General features: G+C 44.8%; 1 protein-coding gene across 13 annotated transcripts in view; it reads right to left on the reverse strand.

Annotated features, from left to right (window-relative positions):
* CAMTA1 (calmodulin binding transcription activator 1) overlaps positions 1-17,212 on the reverse strand; it is a 1,311,517-nt gene that overhangs the window by 184,018 nt on the left and 1,110,287 nt on the right. The gene's annotated exons all lie outside the window — the stretch shown is intronic.

Below are 17,212 nucleotides of genomic sequence, written 5' to 3' on the forward strand. Positions count from 1 at the left end.
GTAACCTCTAAGTTCAGACAGAAGTCTGCTCCATGCCCCCTTGATGGGCCACCTACATAAACTACAAGAGGCTCAAACTACCTAGTAGGGTCATCACTATTGAGTTGGTTGTGAGGGAAGTCAGCTCCCATTAGCCTATGTGCCTCAAAGACCACAACCTGAAGGTATTGACCCAGAATTCCTTCACTAGGGTCTCAGTCTTCTGATTGGTTAGTGTCTTACCTGGCCTACTATCATGGGTGGGCCTCAGTCACCTTTACTCCCTTTTCCTAGGTAATTGTCCAACTCCCTACTTCTAGTTCTCGAACCACAATCAGGTCAATACCCATATTACTCCTAGAAAGGGCATGTCAATCTAATCCCCGGGGCTCAGCTCAACATTCCAGAGACTTTCCAAACCTGCCCACTCTTCCCTGACCACCACTTCCCTCTATACATCATCTCCTCCTTTTAGAATATAAGTTTGAAAAGAGAGGCTATCTCACTTTTATATTCATACCCCCAGAAGTCAACACATTTCTTGGCATTTAGTAAATGCTGGATAAAGGCTTTTTCATTCATTCATTCATTCATTCATTCATTCATTCATTCATTCATTCATTCATTCATTCATTTGTTCATTTGTTCATTTCTAATGTAATAGGGAGACCCCGAATGGTTTTTAGGAATTTTTTTTAGGAACTTTCTGTTTCTGGATGAAGTTGTAGCTGCTGAACTCTTCAGGAGGTAGGGGCACCTGAGTAGCTCCCAACTTCCCTCCTAAAGGTACATTTATGGTCTTCCCCCCTCTCCAACCCTACCAGAAAGCCCAATCTGTCCCCTGATGAAGAAGGGAAAAGAGAAGAACATTCACCTTTGCACAAGCAACCCCATCACTTTCCCTTTCCATTTTACCCCAGTACACAAGTATTGATCAAAATCTCCACAGCTCTGTGCTAAGCATTGTACCTACCACTCCTATCTTCTAGGAATTTATGGTCTTATAGTATTGTAAGCAGCCAGTCCCTGTGCCCAGGGAGTTTCCAGTCTCTAGTATCATAGGCCTGGGGCTGGAAGGAATCATTTGTCCAACATTTCCCTTAACAGAAGAAAGTGATGTGGGGAGATGGAGTGGGGAGTGACCTGCCAAAGGTCACAGAAGTAGTAAGGAGCTAAGCTGGGCTTTGAACTCCCATTCTCTGGATCCACAGTCAGCTTTCTTTTTGACCATTATTTCATGCCTCCTCTTCCTCCGGCTGGGGAGAAATCCCTAATGGCATATTACACAAAGCCAATTAGAAGATAATAATAATTTTTTCTTCAAACCTGTGATTTCATCAATGTAGGGAATTCCTGGTGGGGAAACTCCCTTTATTGATGCCGATTGGTAATTTCTCTGCTATTTATCATCTGAGATATTAATGGAGGTTAAGTAATTTGCCCAGAGTGGCATGGCCAGTGTGAGTCTGGGGGTGACACTTGAGCTTATCTCTTCCTGACTCCCAGGTTAGGGCTCCATGCTCTCTCAACAAGTCAACTAATAATGGGGTATTACCATACTAATGCTAGGATGGTGGGGACTCTTCAACAGTGTTTTTCCATTGGTTAATTCATTTTTATCCTTATGGCCAAAAGGGTTTGCCCAGCACACAACAGTCTTTCAAGGTAGGGACTAGAACCATGGATAGAGTTAGAAGAGTATTTTAAGGCCACTGAGTCCACCTACCCAGCTAGTATGTGTCTTAGGCTGGGTTTGAACCTAGGTCTTCCAACTCCAAATCCAGTGCCCTAACTACAGCATCATGTGACCTTGCTATTTTACAGATAAGGAAACTGAGGCTTAGAGATGGGAAGTCATGCTCCTAAGGTCACATGGCTGGTGAATTCACATCTCCTGACTCCAAATACAGAGCCTGTTTGGATGTTATGATAGTATAGTGTTCATTTTACGAATGAGAAAAGTCAAGTTATTTACCCAATGCCACACACATCACACCTTACCTCTGTAATCTCACACCAGACTATACCCTGTAGGTTTAACCTTTTCTACCCCTGAGGTAACCACACCCCCCCCATCCTGATTGGTGAGTGCCTACTATGTATAAGCAACTCTACCCATTTTTCTTTACTCCTTGACATTTTCCAAGTTAAAATATCCCTCCTTGACCTCTGTTGTGTCCCTCATTAGAATGTAAGCTTCTTGAGGGAAAGAAGGAAGAAAACACGCATTTATGAAGCACTAGCTATATACTGGGCACTGTGCTAAGTGCTGGAGATACAAATCCAAGAAAAAAGATAGTTCCTGCCCTCAAGAAGCTTACACTCTAATGAGGCAAGGCAACACACACAAAAGAGCTGGAAACTGGGATGGGGACAGGAGTGAAGGTAACCAGTGATTCTGGTTTTGAAATACAGACAAGAGAATGAATGAAGCCAGGCCAGCCTTCCCCAAAATGGAGACTTCAGGAAGAACCATGGGAGAAGGGGGGGAAGGCCTTGCAGACAAATATCCAGGGTGATCAGGCAGTAGTGGAAGTATAGCAAGGAGGTCCCAGGAACTGAGGGAAGAGCCTGGTTGAAGGCAAGAATTGTCTCCATTTTTTTCTTTTTCCATCCCTAGCACTTAGCATAATGCTTGGCAAAGAATAAGCATTTATTAAATGCTTTTAAATTCATTAATTCACTCACTCATTCATTCATTCATTCATCTGTCATCAGAGCCCAGACCTCTTGATTTCCAGCTATATGTTCTTTCCATTGAGCTGACTCATTTTGCAAAAGTCTGAGTTCCTCAGGTGTTTCAAGCTGGGGAGCAGAGCATCCTTCCAAGAGCAACTGCCACATAGAAAGGCTCAGCCCCGAGGATCAAGAGTAAACCCCCCATCTGGGTAAGGCCGAGTCGATGGCTGTGATTAGTTAGGGCCCAGCAAGCCAACTGCTGCTTCTCTGTGATCTCGAACCCCGGGCAGCCAGAGCCTGGGCACAGCAAGGAGCCCTGGTGTCAGACATCCCTGGAGATAAAAGGGTTGCTACAGTTCCTACCACGGCCCCTCTGAACACAACCACAGAACCTTGGGAAAATCATGCTGGGGAGGGAACTGCAACATGGGGCCGTGACAGGAAGTGCCTGTGCCTGGAAGAAGCCAGGAAAAACACAGATCATATCAGGACTTCAGCCCTTGGGGCACAAAACCATGGCTGGAGAGAATATCTAGGGCACTAGAACTAGTCCAACAACTAGGTCCTGAGACACCATAAGGCCATCACTAGCAGAGAGAATAACGTGGGGCCTGAGTGAGGAGGAGCTCACAAGAGGTGTTGCTTCCGGGACAATGCAGCCCTCTGGTGGCTTCCTCACTGGTCTGGCTGGTTGTTGTTGTTCAGTCGTGTCTGATTCTTTGTGACCCCATTTGAGGTTTTCTTGACAAAGATACTGGAGTGATTTGCCATTTTTTTTTCAGGGCAGTGGGATTAAGTGACTTGCCCAAGGACACACAGCTAGTAAGTGTCAAGTGTCTGAGGCCGGATTTGAACTCAGGTACTCCTGAATCCAGGGCCATTGCTTTATCCACTGCGCCACCTAGCTGCCCCTGCCATTTCTTTTTCCAGCTCATTTTCCAGATGAGGAAACTGAGGCAAACAGTGACATGCCCAGAGTCACACAGCTAATAAGTGTCTGAGGCTGGATTTGAACTCTGGCTTGCTAGGTACTAAGCTTAGTGATTGTTTCCATCATTAAAGCAGCACAAATGTTGTCTATGCCATCTAAATGTAGGTGCCTAACAGTAAAGCCCCAGATGTCCTACCCTAGAGTTCTGGGCTGAGAACTGAAGTTCACCCAAAACCATCAAAAGGACATTGTATTTATTTATTTATTTTTGGAAATCCAGTCCTTTGACTAAATCTAAAAGAGAAGGAGAAGGAGAGAAACTAGTTGTATTAGATTTCCTTCCTATGTTTGCTATACCTGTTATTCTGTTTATCTGTATTCTGTTTATAGTATCATAGAATGCTAAAGCTGGAAGGCATCTTATCATGTCCTGGATCACATGGAGAGCTGGTCCAAAACCAGTATGGTCTAGTGGAGTGGGCTTCGGTTCAAATCTAGTTTCAAACATTTGCTGGCTAAGTGACCTTAGAAGGTCATTTAATGGGACAGCTAGGTGGTGCAGTGGATAGGGCACCGGCCCTGGATTCAGGAGGACCTGAGTTCAAATCCGGCCTCAGACACTTACTAGCTGTGTGACCCTGGGCAAGTCACTTAACCCCAATTGCCTCACCAAAAAAAAAAAACACCCCCCCCCATAAAAAGGAAAAAAAAGGTCATTTAACCTCTAATGAGTAGGGTGATGAGTAATGACTCAGTGGCCTCTAAGGTCCCCATAAGCTCTAAATCTATGTTCCTCTGATAACCCCTAGCCTGGCCTGGGCTCTCCACAAGTGGGTCCAGCCTTATTCCGGCCCATTTCCCCCCCCCCCACTGGATCCTTTGCTTTGTTGAGAGACCAGTCCACTAGCTTCCCTGGGAGGCTATACAGAAAGCCAGGTTGGATCTGGGTGGGTGGCTGGGAGCAGAGGAGCGGGGGATGAGTGGTTGGCTCAGGAGGGGCTGGAAAATGAAGGTTTCAGTCTTGATTGAATCTTCCTAATGGCAGGCAACTGGGGATTTGAGTAAATAAAATCACTTTGAACAACCAAGTATCACCGACTCAATGATGGTTACTATTTGTGCAAATCTTTGACAGCTGCCGGTGCCGGCCGAGCATGTACCCAGGCCAGCGGCAGCCGCCAGCAGCCACCTGTGATTGGGATTAATATAGGGCAGCTCCAGTGGAAAATGGTACAAGTTTACAGAATCTCCTGCCCGAGGCTTGCTTGAACATAACCTAAAATGAGAAGCAGGGGAAAGCTGGGAAGGATTTTCCCCCATTTTGGTTAGTTAGCATGAGGCTGTCTGGAAAGAAAGAAAGAGAAAAAGAAAGAGAAAAAAGAAAGAAAGAGAAAAAGAAAGAGAAAAAAGAAAGAAAGAGAAAAAGAAAGAAAGAGAAAAAGAAAAAAAGCAAAGCTGCCTGGGCCAGGAGAAGACATGGAAAAGGGTCTCAGCCTCCATCCCAATTTCAGGCCAACTGGTCACGTTTTTTTTTCAGTTGAGAGGGCAGGTCTAAGGCATAAGGAGTAGAGAAGATGGAGGAAGAAGAAAGGAGAGGGAGCAGGGAGTAGGTAATAGCAATCGAATAGGGAGGAGGCAAAAGGAAAGAGAAGGAAAGGGAGAGAAGATGAGGATTATAGGAGGCATGCTGGCCCCAGAGCCAAAATACTTGGCTTTCAATCAGCTCCCAGCTCAAAGCAAGTCACTTAACCTTTCAAGGGTCAATCTGCTTATTATCAAAGGAGGGGGTTAGATTATGAATACTTCCAGCTCCAAAGTCCTGTGAATCTATGAAACTTGGCTCTGACACTTACTAGCTGTGTGATCCTGGGAACAACACACTCAACCTTTCAGAGCCTGTTTCCTTATTGGTAAAATGAGGCTATTAATCAGTCAATCAATAAGCATTTGCTATATGCCAGGCACTGTGCCAGACACCAGGGATATGAAGAAAGGGGAAAAAACCCATCCCTCCCCTCAATGAGCTGACATTCTAATGAAGAAGACAACATGTACATTCATAGGTATATATATATATATATATATATATATATATATAGGATACATACAAAGTGGATACAAAATAACCTTGAAGGGGAAGACTGTAGCAGCTGGGAGCAGCACAGGAAAGGGCTCATGGAGGTGGTGCTTGAATTGAGTCTTTTTTTTTGTGGAGCAATGGGGGTTAAGTGACTTGCCCAGGGTCACACAGCTAGTAAGTGTCAAGGGTCTGAGGCCAGATTTGAACTCAGGTCCTCCTGAATCCAGGGCCGGTGCTCTATCCACTGTGCCACCTAGCTGCCCCTAGAATTGAGTCTTAAAGGAAATCGGGCATTCTAAGAGGAGGAGGTTGGGAGGAAGGGCATACCAGGTATGAGGAACAGCCAGAGCAAAGGCATGGAGTCAAGAGATGGAGTGTTGAAAGCAAGGAGCAGAAGTGGACCAATGTGGCTGGATCAGAATGCACAGGGAAGAGTAAAATATAAGTAGGTTAGAAGAGACCAACTAGTGAAGAGCCTTATGTTTCAAACAAAGGATTTAAAATTTGATCCTGGAGGCAATAGAGAGCCATTGGTCTTTATTAAGGAGATCAGTCTATGCTTCAAAAAAATCACTTTGGCAGTTGAGTGGAGAAAGTTGAGGCAGGGAAACCAAGCAGAAGGTTATTAACAGTCCTGGTGGGAAGTGACAAGGGCCTGAAGTAGGGTCACGGCAGCCAAATATAAGAAATATTGGAGAGAAGGAAAGAAGGTTTGGCAGCTGCTTAGTTGTGTGGCTTGAGTGCCAGAGAGGAGAGGATGATTCTGAGATGTGAACCTTGGTGACTAGAAGGACAGTGGTATACATCAACAGTAATTGTTATTGTTTGTCCTCTGTTTTCAAAGAGGACCGATGGTATCCTGGGGTAATGTCTTAATTCATGCATCAAGGTCTCAACAGTTAATAGAGAAATTCAAAAAAGGGCAGGGTTTAGTGAATAGATAAAGGGTTCTGTGAACAGCTAGGTGGCACCATAGTGCATAGAGTGCTAGGCTCAAAATCAGGAAGACTAACATTCCTGAGTTCAAATCCAACCTCAGACACTAGCTGTGTGACCCTGGGGAGGCCACTTCACCCTGTTTGCCTCAGTTTCCTCTTCTATAAAGTGAACTGGAGAAGGAAATGGCACCACTCCAGTATCTCTGCCAAGAAAACCCCAAATGGTGTCATAAAGAGTTGGGCATGACTGAAATGACTTAACAAAAACAACAAAGGGTTCTATATTAGACGTGTTGAGTTTGGGATGCCAATGGAACATCCATTTCTAAATATTCGATAGTTGGTGATCTAAGATTGGAGCTTAGGAGGGAGACAGTAGCTGAATAAATAGATCTGAGAGTCATCTGCATAGAGAGGATACTTAAACCTATGGGAGTTTAGTGAGGTCATCAAGTGAGACAGTATGGAGGAAGAACAGGACCCAGGTCAGAGCCTTGGGATCGACCATAGCTAAGGGGTATGAAATGAGGAAGATGCAGCAAAAGAGATTGAGAAGGAATGGTCAGGCAGTTAGGAAGAGAAGCAAGCAAGAGCCATCGCCTAAACCTAGAGAGAGGGGAATATCTAGGCCGTGTTAGATGCCGCAGATAGGTCAAGAAGGATGAAAGACAGAGGAAAGTCCATTAGATCTGGCAATCAAGAGAACACAAGTAACTTCCTTTAGAGAGGCCCATTTTAGTTAATGAGGTCAGAAGCCAGATTGGAGAGAGGGTTTAGAAGACAGTGAAAGGAGAGGAAGTGGAGGCACTGACATATCTGGCCTTTTAAAGGGGTTTGACTTAGATGGGAAGGAGAAATTTAGGGCAATAGCTGGTGGGCATGGTAGGAACTAGAGAGTTTGTTCTGTTTTGTTTTAAGAATCAGGGAGATTTGAGTGTATTTGCAGGCATCAAGGAAGGGGGTGGTACATAGAGAGATCATGAAAATGAGACAGATGGAGATGGAAAGAGGGAGACAGAGAGTCAGAGAGAGAAAGGGAGGGAGGGAGAGAGGGAAGGTGAGGGGAGAGAGAGGAAGGAGAGAAAGAGAAACAGAGAGAATGGTGGTAGGGACCTTTACTAGAGGAGGCAAGGTGGGTGGGATGGAATCTAAGGGACAAATAGAAAGAATTTGGCAAGCAGAAGAACCATTTCTTCATAAGAGACTGGAGGGAAAGATGAGTTAGAAGCAGACTATGTCAGAGAGATCTGAGATGAGGAGGAAGAGAGAAGAAGGAACTCTTGTTGAAAGGTCTCAATTTTTTCAGGGACCATGGGAGGCTGGAAGAGAGAAGAAAAGGCTTGGCACAGCTGCTGTGGTGAATAGGAAGGAGAACCAATTAAGGAACAGTAATAAGATTACTTTACTATAGTGAAAACCCAATTGAGATTAGCTAGTGTGGTTTGGCGGTTCCATTCAGAAGCACATGAATAGGAGTGAAAGAGGTAGATGATGGGAGCTATCCTAGGCTGAAGTTTGGGAAAGTGTGATGGGTGATAGCACAAAAGAGCCCAGACAATAGTGTAGAATTGGACTGGTTTACTGAGAAGTCAGGGCAGCTAGATGTCATAGTGCATAGTGCTGGGCTGGGGGTCAGGAGGACTCATCTTGAGTTCAAATCCAGCCTCAGACATTAACTAGCTGTGTGACTCTGGGCAAGTCACTTCATCCTGTTTGCCTCAGTTTCCTCATCTGAAAAATGATTTGCAAAAGGAAATGACAAACCATTTCGGTCTCTGCCCCCCAACCCCAGGATCACCATGGGTCAGATATGACTGAAACAATTGAACACCACTACCACCACCACCATCATCACCATCAAGTAATCAAGACCGGGAACAGAACAAAGTTTTTGTCTCCTGGAATAGTACTAAGGGATGGAGAGATGGGTCACAGTGAGGATGAGGAGTAGATTTAAGAGGAGTGAGGCTTAGGGAGAGGTAGAAAGATAAAAACTTATGATCAGGAAAGGAAATTGAGATTCTTAAACAGAGCATTGGAACCCTCATGAGTGAAGACAAGATACTGTGTAGAGCTTAGTTCAAGTGGGAGAGCGGGTCAAGGAGCTGTATGCCTTGAAGACATCCCCCTACTGTGTGGCGCAATGGAAAGAAAGCTGGACTTAGAGCCAAAGGACTTGGGTTCAAATTCTGCCTCTGGCACTTATTACCTGAGTGATATTTAGAAAGACATGTGATCTCTTTGGGTCTCAGTCTCCTCCTCTCTGTAAAAGGAGGGGGTTGGCCTGGATGACCTTTGACTATCTATGATTTTACAATCCTCCCAATCTTCCTTAACTCAACCCTTCTCCTGCTCTTGGTTTTTTAGTAACCAACTCAGGAGGCAGCATGGGTCAGGATCTGTGGCCTGATCCTGGGGTGTAGGGATATGTGGCTTAATCATAGATCTAGAGGCAGCTAGGTGGTAGAGTGGATAGAGCACTGGCCCTGGATTCAGGAGGACCTGAGTTCAAATCCAGCCTCAGACACTTGACACTTACTAGCTGTGTGACCCTGGGCAAGTCACTTAACCCTCATTGCCCCGCCCCTCCAAATCATAGATCTAGATATGGAAGGCCATTTTGTCCAATGTGCTCATTTTACAAATGAGGAAACTGAGGTTCAAAGAGGTTAAATGACTTGCCCCAGGTGACAAGGTGGTAAGTGGCAGAGCCAGAATTCAGGTCCTCTAATTCTAAATTCAGTGTTCTTGTCATCAGTCCATATACCAGCCTTGAAGCCAGAGTTAGAGTGGCCACTGTCTCCAAGGGATAGAGGGCAAGGCTGCTAGAATAGCTTGGCCAGAAGGGTAGTGAATGAGGATCCCTTCTCCTGGCACCTCCATGCATCACCATGCCTGAGGAATCTTTCCCCGAGAAGAGGGGAGGGTCGTAAAGGAGCTGTGTGTGTGTGTGTATGGGGGACACTGCTCCCTTCCTCCCTTTTGTACATGTGTGGGTACTGTCCCTTCTCCCTTTTGTGCATGTGTGGGTACTGCCCTCTTCCTTCCTTTTGTGCATATGTGGGTAATGCTCCATTTCTCCTTTTTGTGCACGTGTGGGTACATCCTCCCTTTCTCCCTTTTGTGTAGTAAGCAGGACCAGGAATGTTTGGGAGGGGAACTGCTGAAGAAGTGGTTAAAAATGCAAACTGCCACTGGTTTTGATAGAGAAAAATGCAGCTGCAACATCTGTTTGACTCCTGTTTGCAGCTTCATCAATGCTAAGTGGTCAATAAATCAGCCTGGCGTGGCGCTCCGTTTCTGCCGGGCGCCGCCATTCATCTCTTGCCAGTTCTCATGAAAAATGAAGGAGAGGGGGCCGTGTGCTTGGGAAAACGTATACATGATCTGGGAAGCAATAATGGCATCTCATCGTGTTGCAGCTCCCCTCTGGATGCCTGGAAGGGAGGCCCAGCCCAGGCAGCACATATGGAAGTACACACACGACCATGAGGCCACCTATGGAAGATGGAGATGGGTCAGGGCAGTCTGCACTGTTTGGGCTGGGAGCCTGTTTTGCATGGCATGATTGTTGGTGTTAGTGCTATCTGTGTCACTTCAAGAGCAGGGGACAAGAGCTTGGCGGTAACCTGAAAAGCCTTCCTGGTACCTGGGTTTTTCATAAACATTGAGAGCAAGAGCAAACCAAACTGGAGTGCAAGGCTGGCCAAAACAAAGGCGAAGGCAGGCTTTATTAGGGAACGAATAAACAATGTGGGAAAACCACCCCAAACTGTGGGTGCTACCGGCCCATCCCTAGAAGGGAGGGAAGAAACCCTCTTGCCCCAATCAGCTTGTTATTTCTTCCTTTGGGGTGATCAACCAATCAATAAGCATTGATTAAGTGCCTGCTCTGTGTCAGGTGCTGTGATAAGCACTGGGAACAAAAATGAACCAGTCCCTTCCCTCTACCAGTTTATAATCTAGAGCAAAGAAGTAGGGAAACAAGCATTGGTTAAGTGCCTACTGTATGCCAGGGGCTTTACACATATCTCATTTTATGAGAAATAGGTACTATATGATTCCCATTTTACAATTGAGGAAAACTGAGGCAGACAGAGGTTAAATGATTTGCCTCCAGTCACACAGCTCATTTAAACTCAGAGCCTAGGGCTCTATTCACTGTACCTTAGATACTTCCTAGCTATGTGATACTGGGCAAGTCACCTAACCTCTGTTTGCCTCAGTTTCCTCAACTGTAAAATGAGGATCGCAACTCACCTCCCAGGGCTGTTGTGAGCATCAAATGAGATAATATTTGTAAAGTTTTTTGCAAACCTTTAAGCATAGTGCAGATCCTAGCTGCTGTTGCTTCTTCTTCTTCTTCTTCTTCTTCTTCTTCTTCTTCTTCTTCTTCTTCTTCTACTACTACTACTACTACTACTACTACTACTACTACTACTACTACTACTACTACTACTATGACTATGACTACCACCACCACCACCACCACTACTACTACCACTACTACCACTACTACTACTATCATATATATATAACAGACACAAAATGAATACAATGTTGTCTTGGGAGAGATGGCACCAGTAGTTAGGAGAACCTTGATTTAGATAATTGTGTTAGATTTGCATTGGAATTAGACAGTTGCTTATCTACAGCTGGGGGGTTCAGTGGGTAGAATGGAAGATGAGTTCAAATCTGTCCTCAGATACTGACTGGCTGTGTGACCCTGGGAAAGTCACTTAACCCTTTTTGCCTCAGTTCCCTCATCTGTAAAACAAGAATCAGAAGGAAATGGCAAACCACTCCTGTAGCTTTGCCAAGAAAACCCCAAATGGGGTCAGGGAGTGTCAAATATGACTGAAAAATGTTTGAAAAGGGCTATTCATGTAAAGATAAAGGCTTCTGAAGAACACAGAAAAAGGAGAATGGCTTAGACTAGGTGATCTCTGGGGTTCCTTTCAGTTCTAAATCTTTGATCCTATAAACCTTATGAGGGTAGCAGTTCTAGTATTATTAGCCTTATTTCATATAAAGGATATTGAAGTTCAGAGAGATTAAATGATCTGTCTAGGGTCACACAGCTAGCAACTATCAGGAAGGGTGATAGAATGTAATCTTTCTGAGGACAGGGAGAGTTATCTTTTTGTTTTTGTATATCTAGGTCTTGGCAGAATGCCTGGCTCATAGGCAATGAATTGTTGAATGAAATGAGTTGGATGGATTCAATTCAACTGAGCCAAATTCAGCTGATCCTTTCATTGGAATTTGTCAGTACTCATTTGGAGTCTTGTGTTCAGTTCTGGGGGCCACAGTTTAGGGAGGTCATTGATAAGCTGGAAAGTAGCCAGAGGAGGGTGACTAGGAGGGTGAAGGGCTTTGAGTTCATGTCAAGGGAAGTTGAAGGAACTGGGGCAGATTGGCCCAAAGAAGAGACTTAATGGGGGGGAGAAGATGAGAACCATCTGATTGAGGGATTGCCACAAGGAAGAAAGAATAGACTTATCTAGCCCCAGAGGGCAAAAACTGGAACAAAAAGAAAAGAAAGAAAAAAGAAAAAAGGGCTAATTTAACCTGGAAGTTAAGAAACTTCCTGCCAATTGGAGCTGTCCCACAGAAGCCAGGATTGGTGGGCTCTTCATCAGAGGATTTCAGACAAAGACTGGATGGGAGCTGTCAGGGCTGGTGTGGAAAGGCTTCTTATTCAGGTCAAAGAAGGGGACCAGATGGCCCCCAAGGTCCCTTCCGACTCTGAGATTCTGGTCTCCTGACTCCCAAAGCAGATCTCTTTCCGCTAGGCTGCACTGCCACGGTCATAGTTCTCAGTCAACCCCTCCCTCTCTTGCAAGGGAAATTATGCACTATCCTGACATTTAGGGTGAGGGACTCAACACTGCCTAGCCCTGGCACGTTTCACTCGGGTCAGAAGGGATGAAGTGCTGAGGGAAGAGTAAATGGAAAGAGATGGGGGTGGAGTGGGGAGCCAAATCCCAGGAAGGGGGAAATGTGGCTGAGCAGGACTCTTGGTTCCTCGGGGTGTTGGGTATTTACACTGGTGTGAATCTGAACTGGGCTTAGAAGCTACATCTCCACTGAGGACTTAGAGCATGTGATCTTTTCTAATTTAGGTGCCCACTATTCTTTGGCTTTTTAGCATGTGGTGGCTCCAAATTAGTTTGTAACCAAACACCCAGTCAGCCTTCTACCAATGGGAACTGAATATCACAAAGGGGTTAAATGGCTACTGATGTTATTTCTATGTTGGAAATTCTAAGCTAAGGGAGATGATGGGCAGTTCAGCATAGAGAGAATCCTTGCAGATAGTTATAGGCCCAGAGTTGGTACCAATTTTGACTCTGTACTAGTAAGCAAGAATGGCTTTTGGCAGCCCACCCTAGGTAGCTTGGGAGGGAGGAGATCTAATGGGAACAGTGGCAAAGTTGTATTATAATGCTAATTATTTAAAATATTATTAGCTGGGGCAGCTAGGTGGCACAGTGGATAGAGCACCGGCCCTGGAGTCAGGAGTACCTAAGTTCAAATCTGGCCTCAGACACTTGACACTTACTAGCTGTGTGACCCTGGGCAAGTCACTTAACCCCAATTACCTCATTAAAACAAAACAAAACAAAACAAGGGGGCAGCTAGGTGGTGCAGTGGATAAAGCACCAGCCCTGGAGTCAGGAGGACATGAGTTCAAATCCAGCTTCAGACACTTGACACTTACTAGCTGTGTGACCCTGGGCAAGTCACTTAGCCCCAATTTCCTCACCAAAAAATAAAAACAAAAACAAAAACAACCCCCCCCCAAAACCCAAAACAAAACAAACAAAATCTTATTAGCCTATGTGATCCTTGAAGTCAGAAATCGCTTCCCCATGGCTAGACACATAGCTTCCATTTCTATAGTGCTTTCTTCAGGATAACTCTATGAGGTACATGGTACAATTATTGTTCCCATTTTATAGATGAGAAGACTGTGGTTCAGATTTTCAATAATTTGCTCCTATATCCCATAGGAGGAAAGGCAGAATTCAAATGTATCCCTTGATTCCAAAAAAACGTGCTCTTATTTTGACACTGTTTCTCCTCTCCCCATGTATACAAAATACCTAGTGACTGAATGATTGGATCTGTTGAGGGGATGGCCTATGGGAATATCCATTCATTCAATTCAATAAGCATTTCTTAGGCACCTACGGCTGTCCTGGACACTAGACACTAGACTAGGTGCTGGAGATATAAAGACATAAGTTTTACTGAAATATGAAGGGGGGGGTATCCACTTGGATAATGTTGCCATAGGACTCAGCAACGTTATCATCTCTTCCTGCAATGGTGCTAAGGAAGGAAAATAACACTAATATAATAACAATGATGTATTTATAAATAATAGATTTTAAAGGTTGCAAAAAACCCAACCCCTTTACTTAAAATAACTCTGAGAATTTGCCTGGGGGCAAGATAGGCATGAATCTCCCTCTGGCTTAAGTAAGGTAAAGGATCATAAAAGAGAAAAATAGGGGGCAGCTAGGTGGCTAAGTGGATAAAGCACCAGCCCTGGATTCAGGAGGACCTGAGTTCAAATCCGGCATCAGACACTTGACACTTACTAGCTGTGTGACCCCGGGCAAGTCACTTAACCCTCTTTGCCTGGCAAAAACAAACAAACAAACAAACAAAAACCCCAACAAAACAAAAAAAGAGAGAGAAGAATAAAGGAAGAAAGAGAAGGAAAAGCAGGGGGAGGAAAATAAAAAAGAAAGAAAGAGGTTGCATGTGGAAGGGCATGGCTAGGTCCCACCAATGATAGGCAGGTATGCCTTTGCTGCCTATCACTGCTCTGGACTGAGGAATGCTGAGTCATGTCCATAAGGACAGACTTGGAATGCCCAAAGGCCTCTCTCCTCTCTGTTACCTGGCCACTCAAGAGAAGAAGTCAGTCCAAACCAACCTTTATTTTATCTATCTATCTATTTATTTTTGCGGGGCAATGGGGGTTAAGTGACTTGCCCAGGGTCACACAGCTAGTAAGTGTCAAGTATCTGAGGTCGGATTTGAACTCAGGTCCTTCTGACTCCAGGGCTGGTGCTTTATCTGCTGTAGCGCCACTTAGCTGCCCCCAAAACCAACCTTTATTAAGTGCTAGGTTAGTAGACAGGGAGCCTGTCCTCTGGGATCTTCCAGGGTCTGGTAGCAAGTGGTATGGATGTGGAGACAGAAAACTTGGGTTCAAATCCAGCTCTGACACTTGCTATCTGTTACCACTTGAGCAGGTCACTTAACCTCTTAATGCCTTCCAGGTTCAGGGGCAGGAGGGCTACTCTCAGGTGCAGAGCAGGGACCTACATTGGGAGATGAAGATGTCATTTCCCTCCCTGACATTCCTTTGCACCAGTGTCACCATGGGTCTGGTCCCCTTCTCTGCATCCCCACACACCCCCAAGAAGAGGGATGAGATAAATGACCTCTGAGGTCCTTTCCAACTCAAGACCTGTGATCCCATGAACCAGTGTGTGTGTGTGTGTGTGTGAGAGAGAGAAACATATACACAGAGAAGTCAATACTAGATCATTTGAGGAGGGAGAGGGCACTAAAAGCTGGTAGGGGTGAGGTGGGCAGGGAAGGGTGTGTCACTGGAGCCGGGCCTTGATGGGGGCTGGGGACTCCAGCAGACAAGGGCACTCTTAAGAAGAGCAAGCAGGTTGAGCACTCACAGGGCATCCGGGACTGGTGGTACTTCCCTCCTTCCTAGGGAGGCTGGGAGGCCTAATTAGTTAATGTGGGTAAAGCGGTTTGAAGAAGGAAAGCTCCAGATAATTGCTGCTGTTGTTGTTATTACAAAATTGCCATGAATTCCCTGGCATGGGGAAAGCAGTTAAACAATACCCACCTGCCTCTGAGCTTGGGGAGATCATACTGGCTTAGGGGGGGCCCACCTGCTCCATGATCTCTGACTGAGCAGCCTGAGGAGGCCTTTAGGCAAGGGCTCACCATCCTCAGACAGTTAAAAAGCGAGGGGGGGGGCGGTCCAAGCCCAAATGTAGACAACTTATCGAGGGGGAAGAAAGCTTCGTGATTTCCCTAAGGGCAGATGCTGCTTGACTAATAATCTATTCGATTCTTTGAAGAGGTAAAGATGCATTTGGATAAAGGAGAATCAGTGAATATAGATTTTTATATTTAGATTTTATATATTTAGATTTTTAAAAAGCCTTTAATAAGGTCACCCACCGAAGGCTCTTAAGAAATATGAGCCACAGCGGGATTGCAGGTAGGAAGTGCCCTTTTTTTGACCATGCATAAGTAACTGGGTTAGAGACAGGAAACAGAACGTAGAGTTTCAATATGGAAAAGTCCAAGAACTGGGGTTCATCAGGGTTTAATCCTACTTTAACATCTTTATATGTAATCTGAAAGAGCGAATGCCCATTGGAATGTTCAAGCTTGCCCATAACCCTAAACTCGTGAGAATAGGAAAGAGAAAATATGGGAAGAGCTTGTATTTCTTAAAGTACCAGTCTGACTGTGGTCTTAATGGCACTGTGGATAGACTGCTGGACCTGGAGTCAGACCTGAGTTCAAATCCAGATGCAGATGATTCTTAGCTGTATTGTCCCAGGCCTCAGTTTCCCCCAAAAGATAATAGTAGCACCTATAATAATAGTTGGGGTTGTTGTGAGCATAAAAGAAGAGAATGTTTGTAAAGTGCTTTGCAAACCTTTAAGAGCTATGTAAACGCTAGTTATTGTTTTAATTATTATTATTATTCAGTTAACTCAGTTTCTCCCTATTGCCTCTAGGATATTTATTTATTTATTTATTTATTTGTGGGGCATTGGGGGTTAAGTGATTTGCCCAGGGTCACACAGCTAGTAAGTGTCAAGTGTCTGAGGCTGGATTTGAACTCACGTCCTCCTGAATTCCTCCTGAATCCAGGGCCAGTGCTTTATCCACTGCACCATCTAGCTGCCCCCATTCTTGGTTATTTTTTAAAGCCCTTTGTTCACAACTTGAATCCAACCAATCTTTCCAGCCTCACTCTCCGACTGACACTCTTCTCTGGTCCTTACACATGACACTCCATCTCCCTGTGTTAAGCTTTTTCACCTGTCATCTCACCTGCCTGAAATGCCCTCTCTCTTCATCTCTGCCTCAGTCTCTCTCTTCCTTCCAGATGTAGTTCAAGTACCATTTTCTCCATGAAGCCTTTCCAGATCCTTGCATCTGCTATTGCTTTCCCTTCCTAACCTTCTTGTATTAATTTTGTATATTTTTACTCTGCATAAAGATAGGGTTAGGGACTGAACTTGGGATTTCTTTGATGAAGGACACTCATGTGAGTAAACTCTCAGTACCTATGAAGGTTAACAAGTTTTCTACAACTTGGAGTTAGTTACCTTAAATGCTGAAAAATCAAGTGACTTGCCCTGTGTTGTATTGCTTAAGTTAGAGTCAGGACTTGAACTGAGTTCTTCCTGGCTATGATGCCTGCTTTCTATTCACTAAGCCATTGTCTGTGTATCTATATATCTGTTTGTCTGTCCATCCATTTATTTTTCTATCCATCCAGCTATCCATCCATCCATCCATCCATCCATCCATCCA

The sequence above is a fragment of the Dromiciops gliroides genome, chromosome 3 (genome assembly GCF_019393635.1).
Source record: "Dromiciops gliroides isolate mDroGli1 chromosome 3, mDroGli1.pri, whole genome shotgun sequence".
In the NCBI taxonomy this organism is placed as follows: domain Eukaryota; kingdom Metazoa; phylum Chordata; class Mammalia; order Microbiotheria; family Microbiotheriidae; genus Dromiciops; species Dromiciops gliroides.